The sequence below is a fragment of the Eumetopias jubatus genome, unplaced genomic scaffold (genome assembly GCF_037043125.1).
Source record: "Eumetopias jubatus isolate StellerSeaLion01/CBP00866 unplaced genomic scaffold, mEumJub1_p1.0 scaffold_8, whole genome shotgun sequence".
NCBI classification, from domain to species: Eukaryota; Metazoa; Chordata; class Mammalia; order Carnivora; family Otariidae; genus Eumetopias; species Eumetopias jubatus.
The window spans coordinates 83,461,728-83,478,558 of NW_028274814.1; the positions used below are offsets into that span (position 1 = coordinate 83,461,728).

At 40.0% G+C, this 16,831-nt stretch overlaps 1 pseudogene; it reads left to right on the forward strand.

The window, feature by feature from the left end:
• Nucleotides 1-7,477: 7,477 nt before the first annotated feature.
• Nucleotides 7,478-12,021, forward strand: LOC114225729 (olfactory receptor 9K2-like; annotated as a pseudogene).
• The last annotated feature ends 4,810 nt before the right edge of the window (nt 12,022-16,831 follow it).

A 16,831-nucleotide genomic window follows, 5' to 3' on the forward strand; every position in this document is an offset into this window, starting at 1 on the left:
AGAGACCTGGCAGGCCAGAAAGGACTGGCATGATATACTCAGAGCACTAAACGAGAAAAATATGCAGCCAAGAATACTATGTCCAGCTAGGCTGTCATTGAAAATAGAAGGAGAGATCCAAAGCTTCCAGGACAAACAAAAACTAAAGGAATTTGCAACACGAAATCAGCCCTACAAGAAATACTGAAAGGGGTCTTCTAAGCAAAGAGAGAGCCTAAAAGCAGCATAGATCAGAAAGGAACACAGACAATATACAGTAACAGTCAACTTACAGGCAATACAATGGCACTAAATTCATACCTTTCAATAGTTACCCTGAATGTAAATGGGCTCAATGCCCCAATCAAAAGACACAGGCTATCAGACTGGATTAAAAAACAAGACCCATCAATATGCTGTATGCAAGGGACTCATTTTAGACCCAAAGACACCCCCAGATTGAAAGTGAGGGGGTGGAAAACCATTTACCATGCTAATGGACACCAAAAGAAAGCTGGGGTGGCAATCCTTATATCAGACAAATTAGATTTTAAAACAAAGACTGTAATAAGAGATGAGGAAGGACACTCTATCCTACTTAAGGGGTCTATCCAACAAGAAGATCTAACAATTGTAAATATCTATGCCCCTAACACGGGAGCAGCCAATTATATAAGGCAATTAATAACAAAAGCAAAGAAACACATTGACAACAATACAATAATAGTGGGGGACTTTAACACCCCCCTGACCAAAATGGACAGATCATCTAAGCAAAAGATCAACAAGGAAATAAAGACTTTAAATGACACACTGGACCAAATGGACTTCACAGACATATTCAGAACATTCCATCCCAAAGCAACGGAATACACATTCTTCTCTAGTGCCCATGGAACATTCTCCAGAAGAGATCACATCCTAGGTCACTAATCAGGTCTCAACCGGTACCAAAAGATTGGAATCATTCCCTGCATATTTTCAGACCACAATGCTTTGAAACTAGAACTCAATCATGAGAGGAAAGTCGGAAAGAACTCAAATACATGGAGGCTAAAGAGCAACCTACTAAAGAAGGAATGGGTCAACCAGGAAATTAAAGAAGAATTTAAAAAATTCATGGAAACCAAGGAAAATGAAAACACAACTGTTCAAAATCTTTGGGATGCAGCAAAGGCAGTCCTGAGAGGAAAGTATATAGCAATACAAGCCTTTCTCAAGAAACAAGAAAGGTCTCAAATACACAACCTAACCCTACACCTGAAGGAGCTGGAGAAAGAACAGCAAATAAAGCCTAAACCAGCAGGAGAAGAGAAATCATAAAGATCAGAGCAGAAATCAATGAACTAGAAACCAAAAGAACAGTAGAACAGATCAACAAACTAGGAGCTGGTTCTTTGAAAGAATTAACAAGATTGATAAACCCCTGGCCAGACTTATCAAAAAGAAAAGAGAAATGACCCAAATCAACAAAATCATGAATGAAAGAGGAGAGATCACAACCAACACCAAAGAAATACAAACAATTATAAGAACATATTATGAGCATAGAGTTCTATGCCAGCAAATTAGATAACCTGGAAGAAATGGGTGCATTCCTAGAGATGTATCAACTACCAAAATTGAACCAGGAAGAAATAGAAAACCTGAACAGACCTATAGCTACTAAGGAAATTGAAGCAGCCATTAAAAATCTCCCAACAAACAAAAGCCCACTGGCCAGATGGCTTCCCAGGGGAATTCTATCAGACATTTAAAGAAGAATTAATACCTATTCTCCTGAAACTGTTCCAAAAAATAGAAATGGAAGGAAAACTTCCAAACTCATTTTATGAGGCCACCATTACCTTGATCCCAAAACCAGACAAAGACCCCATGAAAAAGGAGAATTACAGACCAATATCCTTGATGAACATGGATGCAAAAATTCTCACCAAAATACTAGCCAATAGGATCCAACAGTACATTAAAAGGATTATTCACCACGACCAAGTGGGATTTATCCCTGGGCTGCAAGGATGGTTCAACATCCACAAATCAATCAATGTGATAGAATACATTAACAAAAGAAAGAACAAGAATCGTATGATCCTCTCAATAGATGCAGAAAAAGCATATGACAAAGTACAGCATCCTTTCTTGATCAAAACTCTTCAGAGTATAGGGATAGAGGGTACATACCTCAATATCATAAAAGCCATCTATGAAAAACCTACAGCGAATATCATTCTCAATGCGGAAAGGCTGAGAGCTTTCCCACTAAGGTCAGGAACACGGCAGGGATGTCCACTCTCACCACTGCTATTCAACATAGTATTAGAAGTCCTAGCCACAGCAATCAGACAACAAAAAGAAATAAAAGGCATCCAAATCGACAAAGAGGAAGTCAAACTCTTACCCTTTGCAGTTGATATGATACTGTATGTGGAAAACCCAAAAGACTCCACCCCAAAACTGCTAGAACTCATACAGGAATTCAGTCAAGTGGCAGGATATAAAATCAATGCACAGAAATCAGTGGCATTCCTATAAACCAACAACAAGACAGAAGAGAGATAAATCAAGGAGTCGATCCCATTTACAATTGCACCCAAAACCATAAGATACCTAGGAATAAATTTAACCAAAGAGGCAAGGATCTGTACTCAGAAAACTATAAAATACTCATGAAAGAAATTGAGGAAGACACAAAGAAATGGAAAAATGTTCCATGCTCATGGATTGGGAGAACCAATATTGTGAATATGTCAATGCTACCTAGAGCAATCTACACATTCAATGCAATCCCCATCAAAATTTCATCCACTTTTTTCAAAGAAATGGAACAAATAATCCTAAAATTTGTATGGAACCAGAAGAGACCCCGAATAGCCAGAGGAATATTGAAAAAGAAAAGCAAAGCTGGCGGCATCACAATTCCAGACTTCGAGCTCTATTACAAAGCTGTGATCATCAAGACGGTATGGTACTGGCACAAAAACAGACACATAGATCAATGGAACAGAATCGAGAGCCCAGAAATGGACCCTCAACTGTATGGTCAACTTGTCTTTCACAAAGCAGGAAAGAATGTCCAATGGAAAAAAGACAGTCTCTTCAACAAATGGTGTTGGGAAAATTGGACAGCCACATGCAGAAGAATGAAACTGGACCATTTCCTTACACCACACACAAAAATAGACTCCAAATGGCTGAAAGACCTAAACGTGAGACAGGAGTCCATCCGAATCCTAAAGGAGAACACAGGTAGCAACCTCTTCGACCTCAGCCGCAGCAACATCTTCCTAGAAACATCGTCAAAGTTAAGGGAAGCAAGGGCAAAAATAAACTATTGGGATTTCATCAAGAGAAAAAGCTTTTGCACAGGAAAAGAAACAGTCCACAAAACCAAAAGACCACCGACAGAATGGGGGAAAATATTTGCAAATGACATATCAGATAAAGGGCTAGTATCCAAAATCTTTAAGGAACTAATCAAACAGGACATAGCCCTATGTTGAAATGATCCCAATTCTTCACCCCTCCCTTTGACATACTCCGTGCTAGGCAGTTGTGTGCTCTCCTACTCAGGCCTCTTGCCTTGATTCAGCCATGTCACTCACTTTGGCCAATGGGATTATTACACTGAAAAGTGCTGGTGCACTGCTGCTTTCACTTTTCTCTCTCAACCATTACTGTAAGACATGTGCAGGGTTGCCTGCTGGAAGACAGGACACATACAGAGAAGAGACAATCTGCCTCAGTCTTCCCAGCTAAGGCCATCCTCAGGGAGTCAGCAGTCAAGACTGCATAGCCAGGATCAACAGAATTGCCTAGTTGATAATGCCAGTCACTTGAGGTTATATGACACTAAAGTTTGTGTTTCCTAGCTGATAAATATGCTAAAGAAAATTTTATTTAAACATTTTATCTTGTGCATTATCTTCTGTATTTGATAACCAAAATTCATTATAAGGCATACTAAGAATGGGTACCGTTCTACATGTTTATTTCCTTAAAGCTCATTACTTTTTCATTACTTCTTGTATTTCATTGAAATGGGTACATTCTTATATCTGGATCCACAAACCTGTAATCTAGCTAGACCCAAGTTTTATTCCACCAGAGGCAACAGGCCTTGAGATAATTGTCATTTATACTCAAATAGTCATACTTACTAGTAGACTTATCCTTACTAATTTTAATTATGAATACACTGGTAACATTGTCTGTAATATAATTTATGGTATAATATGCAAAATAAAAATCATCTAGCAGAGAGTAAGATACAATAAGAAAATAGGGACAATGAACCTAGACAATACAAGACTATGAGTTGTCATGTAAAAGCATCAGTAGTAAATTCAGTGTGACTGTGGAAGGCAGAAATTAAGCTGGGGAATGGAAATTATGTAAAATATATTATCTCAACCTTAAAACAAGTTTTTCTAAAGACCCAGAGATGGTTCAAGGTGAGAAATAAGAGTAAATATAATTTGTTCTGTTTATCTCTTCTATGTGGTCCTCATGGGATGGATGCGGAGCCTGCTATTGTTATCATCCCATAATTGACTTAATTTTAGCCTCTCTCGGAGGAGCCCTTTCTACCCAATCCATGCTATAATAACTGGAAATTGTTTCCGTAGAGCTAACTAAGGGCACCAGGACCCCTCTGCTACATTTCCCCAGGCCATCAGGGACTCCACTATTCACTGGTGAGTTCATCTTTGCCTTGCTTAAATTCCCATTTGCTGTCATCTCCCTCAGTCCAAGGCCTGTGAGATACCCTGGTGCAGGAGAGACTTGCTCATGCAGGGAGACTCTACAGGCTGAGTTGCATTTTTGCTTCAGTTTCTATAAAGAAACATTCATTGGGTTGGAAGAAGCCTCACCAGATCACCTCTTTCATCCTCTTGTCTCTACCAAGGTACAAAATTGCAGGGGGTTTTCAGACAGAAACACTACTAAGGAGATAAGAAAATACTCTTAACTGAAGAATGGGGTATTATTAATCTATGAGCAGAGCATAAAACAGAGTAAAACGATGTATTCCAAAAGAAGATTTTTACATTTTGTGAGAAATTTTAATTAAAAAAATGTTTAATTTTGACATTGTCTTTCATTTCTATTATGTAGTTTCATAAACTTTTTTGCATTTTTAGAATTAAACACAGTAACTTTTGTATCCTTGTATCTACCATTAAAGAATTGCTCAAGAAAAGTAAAGAAAAGAATATTCATGTAAGTGATGAGATAAACTTATGTTTATTTCAGTCAAATAATTAGTCATTCATGAGTATGTCTGTGTGCCTTCATAAATAAAACTTATTCTATTTTTGGCAAAATTTACTTGTTACAAATTATAAAAAGAAATTAGTGTGCACCTCAAAATAAATATGTCTCCTTTCCTGAAGGGCAAATCACAACCTACTGGTTATTTCATAATGAAAAGGTAGGCAAAGAAGAAAATGCAATGCATTTGTACTTTGAGAAGAAACTCCTTTCTGATACTTGTGTATTCCCATATTTTGGCTGGTGTATAGTAGGTGGCTCATAGTGTTCAGTGGCTTAATGAATGATTGAATGAATACACATTATTCTCAAAAAAATGATAACGATCTCAAAACAATGATTTCCTGTCACTGCATACTGGCTGATACAGTTTCATACAATATAATTTGGTTAATAACAATGGGAACCATAAATAAAACAAAGAAAATTTTCTGCTAAAATACTGCTAGATATCTAGTTGTATGATGTGAATTTGGTAGCATTGGAAGGAAGGAAGAATTGGAAGCCTTCTTCCTTTCTCTAAAATCTGTCTTTTTGCTCTTCCATTGCCCAGTTAATATCTGATGTCTGATGCCTGAAATTCCCTTGTTAAATCTTTATTCCTTTAAATTTAGTTTTACAATATTTAAGTGTAAACACCCTTGTAAAAGTTAACATGGGAACTTAGTGCTTTTCTCAAAAATAAATTTAATTAGGATTATTTCAGGAGATTTCAATTTGCCATGGGAGCAGTAGGTAAAGAAGAGATCTAAGGATCCTACTACTGAACTGTTGCCAGTTTCTCCTCTTGTGCACTAAGTTGCTAACATTTTTAGAAAAGTTAATATGTGGTGAGGAGGAGGAGGATGGGCTGAGAGCAGTAGGAGCTGAGGGACGAGGGCAGAGGATGGAGAAGACAGACAGTCACATGCCTGAGGGAGGATGAGAGCAGAATATGGTGATTCTGCCATATGTGCCAAATCAAAAATGAATATTTCTTAGGTCATTTGGTGCTTTTGATAAGCCACACAAGCTCTCCCCTCTGTTGGGTGGTTAAATCACAATTGATTTTAAAATCTGAAATACAGAAATAGCTGTGTCACTGTATTGGAGAAAACAGAGAATTTCCAAAGTCATAGGACAAACAATTCAGAATATTTACCTGTGTGACAGATCCAAAATAATTGTTTAGAAAATTTTAATAGGCATATGGATCTCTCTCTAAATGGAGACATCATAAAATTACTTTTCAAAATTGATATTTTTCTTTCCTAACCCCAGATTTTAATCAACACATTGTTTTGAAGTTTCTTTTCTTTTCTTTTTTTTCACTTGTATAGACATTTAAGATCAAACTGACTTCTTGAGAGATATGTGCAGAGATATGTAGAATCCATGGATTTCCCCTCCTGGTAGTGTGTCTGAGCTGTCCACTTCGAGAAGGTGATGATGTATTCTATTTTTCAAGGTTTTATTTTGGATCCCAAATTAAATCTCTTGGTAACCTAAACTTGCACAGACTATTTAAATATTAATGTCTATTCAGGTCTAATGTCTATTCATGGAATTTTAAATCAGTCTTTAATTAAATTAGATCCTTCTATTGTAAATTGGAAGCATTATCAAGGATAAAATGAATTTGAAATTATAAATTGAAGATGAGAATGAGTATTTTTACATCTCTAAAACCTTCAGGTATATTAAACTTATCATGAAAATCAACTGAAGAGCTACACAGGTATGAAGAAATAATGGTTTATGCATAGATGTCACATGTGCTATACTGGGAAGAGCACTGGATTTGGAGAGTCACATTAGAAAACTACGAATTAGGTAACTTACATGTTATGTACTGATGGGCAATCACAACATGCCTTAGATTTGGTTTCTATAAAAGGGCACCTAACAGGGCGCCTGGGTGGCTCAGTCATTAAGCGACTGCCTTTGGCTCAGGTCATGATCCCAGGGTCCTGGGATAGAGCCCCACATCGGGCTCCCTGCTCGCCAGGAAGCCTTCTTCTCCCTCTTCACTCCCCCTGCTTGTGTTCCTGCTCTCGCTATCTCTCTCTCTGTCAAATAAATAAATAAATAAAATCTTAAAAAAAAAAAGGCACCTAACACAATACAGGTGATGATAGCACAAATTTCAATGTCTTCCACAAGAGAAAAAGGATATTTTACGATACCAGGAAATAGATAGGAAGTTCAATTTTTAATCTTGTCTTGTACCTCTTAGCAGATTCTTGGCATGAGCAACAAGGGAGCAGGCAACCACTCAGATGTAACTGACATCATTCTTGTAGGCTGCAGCGTCGGTTCAGAGCTCCACATTCTCCTCTTCCTCCTCTTCCTGCTGGTCTATGGCATGGTCCTTTTGGGGAACATTAGTATGATGGCAATCACTGTGACTGACTCCCAGCTGAACACACCAATGTATTTCTTTCTAGGCAACCTTTCCTTCATTGATCTCTCCTACTCCACTCTTACTGCCCCCAAAGCCATCATCAACTTCCTGTCTGAGAAAAAGGCTATCTCCTTTGTAGGTTGTGTGGCTCAGCTGTTTCTTTATGCATTTTTCATGGTTACAGAGGCTTTTCTTCTGGCAGCCATGGCCTATGACCGCTTCATCGCCATCTGCAGTCCTCTTCTTTATAGTGTCCACATGTTAAGACGCCTTTGCACTCCACTGGTGGCTGGTTCCTATCTTTGTGGCTGGCTCAGTTCCATCCTCCAAGTCAGCATAACATTCTCAGTGTCTTTCTGTGCTTCCCGAGTCATTGATCACTTCTACTGTGATTCTTAATTTTAAGTGAGACTGGAAACTAAGTCTAAAATCATTGAGAAGAATTCCTATTCCAATCTGTCAATGAGATGGTATCTCTCAGTTTGGCTGCCTTCATTATTTTGCCTACAATAGTTGTTACTGTAGTGTCTTATGTACATTGTGATCATAGTCTTGAAGATTCCCTCCAGTGAAGGGAGAAAGAAAGCCTCCTCCACCTGCAGCTCCCATTTGGGAGTGGTAAGTTTGCACTATGGGTCTGTTTCCTTTGCGTATCTCACACCTCCAAGCAATCCTGAACTTCGTAAAGTGGCTTCAGTATTTTACATATTGGTCACACCCATGTTAAAACCTCTAATCTACTCTCTAAGAAACAAGGATGTCAAACAAGCATTGGGAAAAGTCCTTTGGAAAAAAAAAATCTTTATACTAATTCTACTTTCCTGTAATTTCCTCATTAATGTACCCTTCCATTGTTTCAGTCTGATTTGTTTTTATTTTTTGTTTTTATTTATTTATTTATTTTATTTTATTTTTTAAAGATTTTATTCATTTATTTGAGAGAGAGAATGAGAGATAGCATGAGAGGGAAGAGGGTCAGAGGGAGAAGCAGACTCCCTGCTGAGCAGGGAGCCAGATGTGGGACTCGATCCAGGGACTCCAGGATCATGACCTGAGCCGAAGGCAGTGGCTTAACCAACTGAGCCACCCAGGCACCCCTGATTTGTTTTTAATGTGGGATCAAGCTTGAGTCACTTAAGGATCCTCTAATTTGACCATCCCACAATGAATTACTTTTGTGGAAGGAGAAGTAGTAATCCACCATTTACTCTACCTTATGAGCAGTGTTAAATCTTCAGCATCAATAAAATTTGCAGCCATTCTATCCACAAAAAATATACACCTCACTCTTTGTAGGTATAACTTTATGCTAGTGGGTAAAAGAGGATGTAATTGTAACTTTTTTTTCCTCTGGACCTATTGAGATGGTAGGCCAAAAATTACTTTGGTAGGGTGTTGAGGTCAGAATGTAGAATGTCTTATTAGAGAAAGTGCTATTGATAATAGTTTGCTAATCTTATAATGATTTGTCTCCTGGTGAAGATGAATAAAACCTTCAAAAAATAGTAACATTTTATAAAGCTGTTTCTTTTTCTGAGTAGTCAAGTACTTGAGAAGACAAAGTCATTGAAAGCAAGTTTGATATTTTTTTTCCTCAATTTTTCTCAACAAGCTCATTGATACGTGTTAAGGAAGGGCCAACCAATTGGGCCAAGCAGGTAGGCTGGGACTCTGACTAGCTTGCTAATAAAAACTACTTATGATTTTAGACTTAGTTTCCAGTCTCACTTAAAATTAAAAAAAGTATAATGAAGGAGTACCTCTGGACATATCCATTTTGAAGTTCAGCTTAAAATGCCTGGTTTTAGGTGAACAGCTCAGGTTCCAGGGTTGCCTGGTGCTTTATGAGCAGGCATTCAGACTCCACTAGAGCCCACCAGAATTTTTCTCAAACCAGTACTTGATTTTTGAGGGCAAAAATCTTTGCTTCAAAATGTAAGGTTCTTTCTATTTGAAATCTTTTTGGGGCATATCATGGGTCCACCAGGCATATTGATCTGCTATAAAAAGTTGTGGCTTTATTGGACCTACTAGACTAGAAGAGCCAAACAGCAGAGCCTGGACCATGTAATAAGCTTATTTAAAAAAAATCCAGGTAGGTCAAGTGCTTTTTCTTGATACCTTTTAGTAAAGATCACAGGAAACAGTTGCTTTCAACTAAAAAGGCCAGCAATACAGGTTTAATACTCTGTCCTACCTCAAGGGTATATCAATTCCAGTCCCTTGTCATAATTCAGTTTGCAGGGATCTTGATCTTTCCTTTCCATAAGATATCACTGTTCCATTACATTGATAACACTAAGCTGATTGGATGTAGTGAGAAAGAAGCAGCAGCCAGTTTAGACTTATTGGTAAAACATTTGCATGGCAGAGGGTAGGAAATAAATCCAACTAAAATTCAGGGGCCTTCTACCTCAGTGAAATTTCTAGGGTGTGGGGCATATCAAGATAGCCCTTCTAAGGTGAAGGATAAGTTGCTCCATCTGGCTCCTCTTAAAACCAAAAAAGAGGCACAACACCTCGTGGTGTTTTGGAATTTTGGAGACAATTTATTCCTCACTGCGTTTGTTACCCTGGTCCATTTATGGAGTAACCTGAAAAACTGCTAGTTTGGATGGGACACAAAATAAGAAAAAGCTTGGAAATAGGTCCAGGCTGCTTGTGCTGACAGCTCTGCCACTTGGACCACATGATCCAGCAGATTCAGTGGTGCTTGAAATGTTAATGGCAGATAGAGAATCTGTTTGGAGCCTTTGGCAGGCCCCTATAGATGAGTCACAGGATAGGCCTTTAGGATTTTGAAGTAAAGTCCTGCCATATTCTGCAAATAACTTCTCTCCTTTTGAGAAATAGTCTGTTACTAGACCTCAGTAAAGACTAAACATTTGACCATAAACCCCCAAGTTACCATGCAATCTCAGTTGCCAATCATGAACCTGGGGTTTGACTTGACCCAAGAAGCCATAACGTTGGGTGTACACAGCAGGACTCCATCATCAAATGGAGGTGCTATATATGTGATCAGGATCAAGCAGACCCTGAGGCACAAGAAAGTAACCTGAAAAAGTGGCCAAACAGCCATGTTCCCCACTCCTGCTACCCTGCCTTCCTCTTCCAGCCTGCACCTCTGTCTTCATGAAGAGTTCTCTCTGATCAACTGGCAAAGGAAAAGAAGTCTTGGGCCTGCTTTACAGATCTTTCTGTATGATATGCAGGACACCTGAAAGTGGATGGTTGTAGTACTAAAGACCCTTTCTGGGACATTCCTGAAGGACAATAGTGAAGAAAAATCTTCCCAGTGGACAGAACTTCAAATAGTGCCTTTGTTTGCTCACTTTGCTTAGAAGGAGAAATGGCCAAGAGATGCAGTTATAATACAGATTCACTGGCTGTGTCCAATGGTTTCTCTAAATGGTTTAGCACTTAGAAGGAACATAATTGGAAAATTTGTGACACAAAGTTTTGGGAAGAGGTATGTGGATAGACCTCTCTGAATGGGCAAAAAATGTGAAGATACTTGTGTCCCATGTGAATGTTCACCAAAGGATGACCTCAGCAGAGGAGATTTTAATAATCAAGTAGATAGGATGACCCTTTCTGTGGATACCAGTCAGCATCTTTCCCTAGACACCCCTGTCATTGCCCAGTGATCTCAGAACAAAGTGGGCATGGCGGCAGGGATGGAGGTTATTCATGGGCTCAGCAACATTGACCTCCACTCACCAAGTCTGATCTGATAGGGCCACTGCTGAATGCTTAATCAACCAGCAGCAGAGAGTAAGACTGAGTCCCAGTGTGGTCCCTTTCCCTGAGGTGATCAGCCAGCTACCTATTAGCAGGTTGGTGGCAACAAAGGACTGCTGCTGTCAAAGAAAGGGCAGAGTTTTGTTCCAACTGGAATAGACATTTTAGATATGAATTCATCTTCCCTGGTGTAAAGCTTCTGCCCACACTACCATTCATGGAGAAAGAAAATACCTTGTCCACCATCATGGTATTACATACAGCATTGCTTCTGATTAGTGAACTCACTTCATAGCAAAAAGAAGGCAGCAATATGCCCATACTCATGGAATTCTCTGTTCTTACTATGCTTCCCACCATCCTATAGCAGCTGTTCTATTAAAATGATGGAATGGCCTTTTGAAGACCTAGTTATTGATCACCAGCTAAGTGAACCTTGCAGGGCTAAGGCAAGGTTCTCCAGAAGGCTGTATATGCTCTGAATCAGCATCCAATGAATGCTGCTGTTTCTTCCACAGCCAGGGTTCATGGGTCAAGGAATCATTGTATGAAAATGGGAGTGGCATCACTTATTATTACCACTAGCCACCCACCTGCAATTTTTTTGTTTCCTTTGCCTGCAGGTGTGTGATCTGCTGGCCTAGAGGTCTCCAATGATTGGGTGCTTTCTGGTTCCTGTGGCTTGGGCCTTGGCAGAAATCTGATTGGGCCCCAGGATTCTACACCAGAAGCCACTTAGTTGTTTTCCTGGTGCTTTGGGCCTTCTGGAATGCTATAGATTTGTGGCCCAAACATGCATAGTTCATTCCCTCCTTCTGACCTTGTGAGGTCCCTCAGCTGCACAGCCTTTGGCCAGAGCCCTTTTCCCACATCTACTGGAGCCATGGGGGAGAGGGATTGATGCCTGTGATTCTGAGTTGGTGGAGAGGTATACATGAGGATTGGGGCTTGCTTGGTAGATGACCTGAGCCAGACTCCTTATGGATGACCTGGGACTAGGGGCCTTTGGCACCTAGGACACCCATGTGTTTCTGATCCCAGCACCCCTGCCCATCCAGTTCCACCACCAACTGTGAGATCCTGCCCGAGATCAGGCTTCATCTAGGAAGACTGGGTCCGGGCAGCTGCTTCTCAAGCCTGAATCCACCATTCTCCCAGACACCCCCGATGCTCGGTGCAACCTAGTCCTTCCTCTGCCTGCTCCTCCATCAGGACCTGCACTTCTGCCCCACACTCCTAAGCCACACAGTGCACCCTGCAGGCTCCAACTACACCCTGTTTGTCTTCTTGGGAAACCCTGTGCCCCACCTGCATGGACTGTGCTTTGGCTGTGGCCTGCATGAGTCCTCCATTCTAAGTTTTTAAATTTTTTATTAATGTAAATAATTTTAAGATGACTTTGATTTTTACACCATAGCAACATCCAACCTTTGGGTGGATGAGGGCTTTTACCATTTTTTCCCCTAATATAGAGATTTTATTTAAATTGTATTGAGTTTTTACAGTACATTTCATGTTTGCCACTATGCAATTGCACAGCGTGGATTTGACTTCATCATGTCACTGACACCCACAAAAGCTCTGAAAGGAGTATTTGATGAATTCATCTGAACTGACAGCCCAGAGTCTCTCTCCAAGGCCATGCAGTATGTTAACTGAAGGAATGATCCCTCAAAGCAGCCACTCAGAGTAACAGGTACCAATCGTACTCCCCCTGAAAATGGGCAGAGTGAAGTGCAATGACAGTCAAGTTAATTAGAAAGTCACCTCTGACTGACAGCACATTTTAATGATTGAGATAATGCTCAGAAGAATTTTACATATCAGAGGCAAGGAATAGTTTGTTACTTTTTCAATGATCTCAGAAATTTGCCAGACACAAAATCTCCATTATTCAACTCCATTTAAACAAACAAAAATTTCATGAGCATTTCCTCATTTCATTATGACTACATGTGTGCATTTTAATGCTACATAAGATATGTTGACTTTCTATCATAATATCTAAATATTAGCTTTTATTTTTATCATTGTTTTCCAGTGTTGTTGAGATGTGTTTGATGTATAACACTGTATACATTTAAGGTGTACCAAATGATGATTTGATATATGTATACATTATGAAATGATTACCACAATAAAAATAGTTAATAAATCCATCACCTCACATAGTTACTTAATTTTTTTTTTTTTTTGGTGGTGAGGACATTTAAGATCTATTCTCTTAGCATCTTTCAGGTATACAGTATAGTACTGTTAATTATAGGCAGCATACTGTATTGGAGGCCCCCAGAACTTACTCATAACCAGAAGTTTGTACCCTTTGACCACCCTCAACCATTTCTTCCTCCTCTCAGCCCCTGGCACAATAATTCTACTCTATTTCTAGTGTAGTGAAATAAGTCTAGCTAAGTGAAATAAGTCAGACTGAGAAAGACAAATATTGTACGATTTCATTTATATGTGGAATTTTAAAAAGCCAAATTCACAGAAACAGAGTAGAATGATAGATAAATATCAAATCATTCTGAAAACCCAAGAAATTGATCCGAGGACTGAGAGAACAAACTGTACAATGTGAGGGAGAAAAGAGGCCACATCATTGAAGGTAGGAGATGTGGAGATGGGATTTTGGGGGAGAGAAGAATCACTGGTGCTGCTGAGGGGAAGGAACCCTGATCATGGAGAGAGGGGTTAGGTGTGGGAGGGAGAGAGAAAACAGAGCGCAGGGCATTGCACAACAAAAACACTTCCCCAAAACCATTGATGGGGAAAACAAGAGGGTCTAATTATTGCAAGTTTTTACAAGCAGCAGAGCTCAAAGACTTAAGTTTTAGAAATCTGCACCATTGCTAGGTGGGTTCTGTGGCACTCCTGTGCAGAAAGAAGGTAGAGGCCTGGGAGTGGACACTGTGGTCTGAGGATGCCCTGGGTCACACTGGGAGAGACAGTTCCCCTTCTTGCAGTGCATTTGGGAGAGGTGGCACTGCTTCTCAGGGGACAAAAGAGCCAGTGGGCGCCACTGAGCTGCCCAGTTCATTAGCATAGGAGCAGAGATCCTGAGGGGTTAACCTGGACACTGGATTTTTGTTGCACTTAACCACGAACTCCAAGCCCCTGCACCTTTGTGTGACTGCCCTTCTGGGACAAACCAGCAGCAGTCACTGTGGGGGGAGACCCTCTCCCAGAGGATCAGCACGTGTCTGTGGTGCACCTGGTCCCTAAATTTGGAGTTTTGAAACCCAGCTGGTGGGCCTGAGATAAAACACAGGAGCACTGTGATGCCAGGTGGACAGATGGCTCAGACATAGGGTGAAGGCAGGGACCTGAGGGAAGCCTGGGACACATGAGGGGAGATTGCTCACTCTTCTATTAGGGCTTCCTGAACAGTGATGGTGTGAGCTCCCCTCTCCAGGGATGAGAGAGAGAGAGAGTTGGCTGATGCTATTCCCCAACCCCCAACCCAACCCCCCTTCAGCAAGAACAGCATGGACCTCTTTATTGAACAGCTCAGCACCCACAGTGGAGGAATAGGCCACTTACACTAAGCCCACCCTCAGGTGCTTCTGAACCAGGGCAAGTGTACCTGAGAGTCAGAGTAGCAGTGGGCCCTCCCCCAGAAGACCAGCACAAACCCCCCACACCCACCAAGTCTACTGACCATGGAGTGCTGCAAACCTTCAGCTCTGGGGGAAATAGGATCTAGCCTCTTTTAATAAGCAGACCAAAACATACTTAGTTAAAACTTGTTACATAGAGGGCAAGGTCCAAACACCCCACTGCAGGTAAGGAGAAACCCTGTAGAGGACTGACCTGAGAGCAGCCAAAACACAGCAGAGTGCACACAGCACACACCAGAAACACTTCCTGAAGGGGCGCCTGGGTGGCTCAGTCTTTAAGCATCTGCCTTTGGCTCAGGTCATGATCCCAGGGTCCTGGAATTGAGTCCTGCTTTGGGCTCCCCACTCAGCGGGAAGCCTGCTTCTCCCTCTCCCACTCCCCCTGCTTGTGTTCCCTCTCTACTGTCTCTTTTTCAGTCAAATAAATAAATAAAATCTTAAAAAAAAAAAGAAAAGAAACACTTCTTGAAGTTCCAGGGCCTGGACATTATATGACTTCTTCTTCATAAACCCGTTACTCTCAGGAGCAGGAAATAGCAGGCTTTCCTAACACAAAGAAGAAGACAGAGACCTAGACAAAATGCTAAAATGGAGAAATTTATCCCAAAAGAAAGTACAAGAAAAGGTTATGGGATCTAATCAAAACAGATATAAGTAGTATGCCTGATTTTAAACCAAAGACTGTAACAAGACATTAAGAAGGGCACCATATGAGGGGTCTATCCAACAAGAAGATCTAACAATTGTAAATATATATGCCCCCAACTTGGGAGCACCCAAATATATGAAACAATTCATAACAAACATAAAGGAACTCATTGATAATAATACAATAATAGTAGAGGACTTTAACATCCCACCTACACCAATGGATGGACAGATCATCTAAACAGAATATCAATAAGGAAATAATAGCTTTGAATGATATGCTGGACCAGATGGACTTAACAGATACATTCAGAACAATCCATCCTAAAGAAGCAGAATACACATTCTTTTGGAGTGCACATGAAACATTCTCCAGAATAGATCACATACTGGATCACAGTTCAGGCTTCAACAAATATAAAAAGATTGAGATCACACTATGCATATTTTCAGGCCACAGTATGAAACTTGAGGTCAAGCGCACACAAAAAAATTTGGAAAGATCACAAAAAACATGGAGGTTAAAGAATATCCTATTAAAGAATGAACGGGCTAGCCAGGAAATTAAAGAAGAAATAGAAAAATAAATGGAAACAAATGAAAATGAAAACACAACGGTCCAAAACCTTTGGGATGCAGCAAAGGCAGTCTTAAGAGGGGAGTTTATATAAAGCAATACAGGCTTGCCTCAAGAAGCAAGAAAAGTCTGAATGACACAACCTAACCTTATACCTGAAGGAGCTAAAAAAGGAACAGCAAATAAAGCCTAAAGCCAGCAGAAGAAGGGAAATAATAAAAATCAGAACAGAAATAAATGATACAGAAACAAACAAACAAAAAACCCAGTAGAACAGATCAAAGAAACTAGGAGCTGGTTCTTTGAAAGAATTAATAAAATTGATAAACCCTTAGCCAGACTTATCAAAAAGAAAAAAGTCCCAAATAAATAAAATTATGAATAAGAGAGGAGAGATCACAACCAACACCACAGAAATACAAATAATTATAAGAGAATATTATGAGCATTTATATGCCAACAAATTGGGCAATCTGGAAGAAATGGATAAATTCCTAGAAATTCTCAACAAGATACTAGCAAATCAAATCCAACAGTACATTAAAAGAATTATTCACCACGATCAAGTGGGATTTATTCCTGGGCTGCAAAGGAGGTTCAATATTTTCA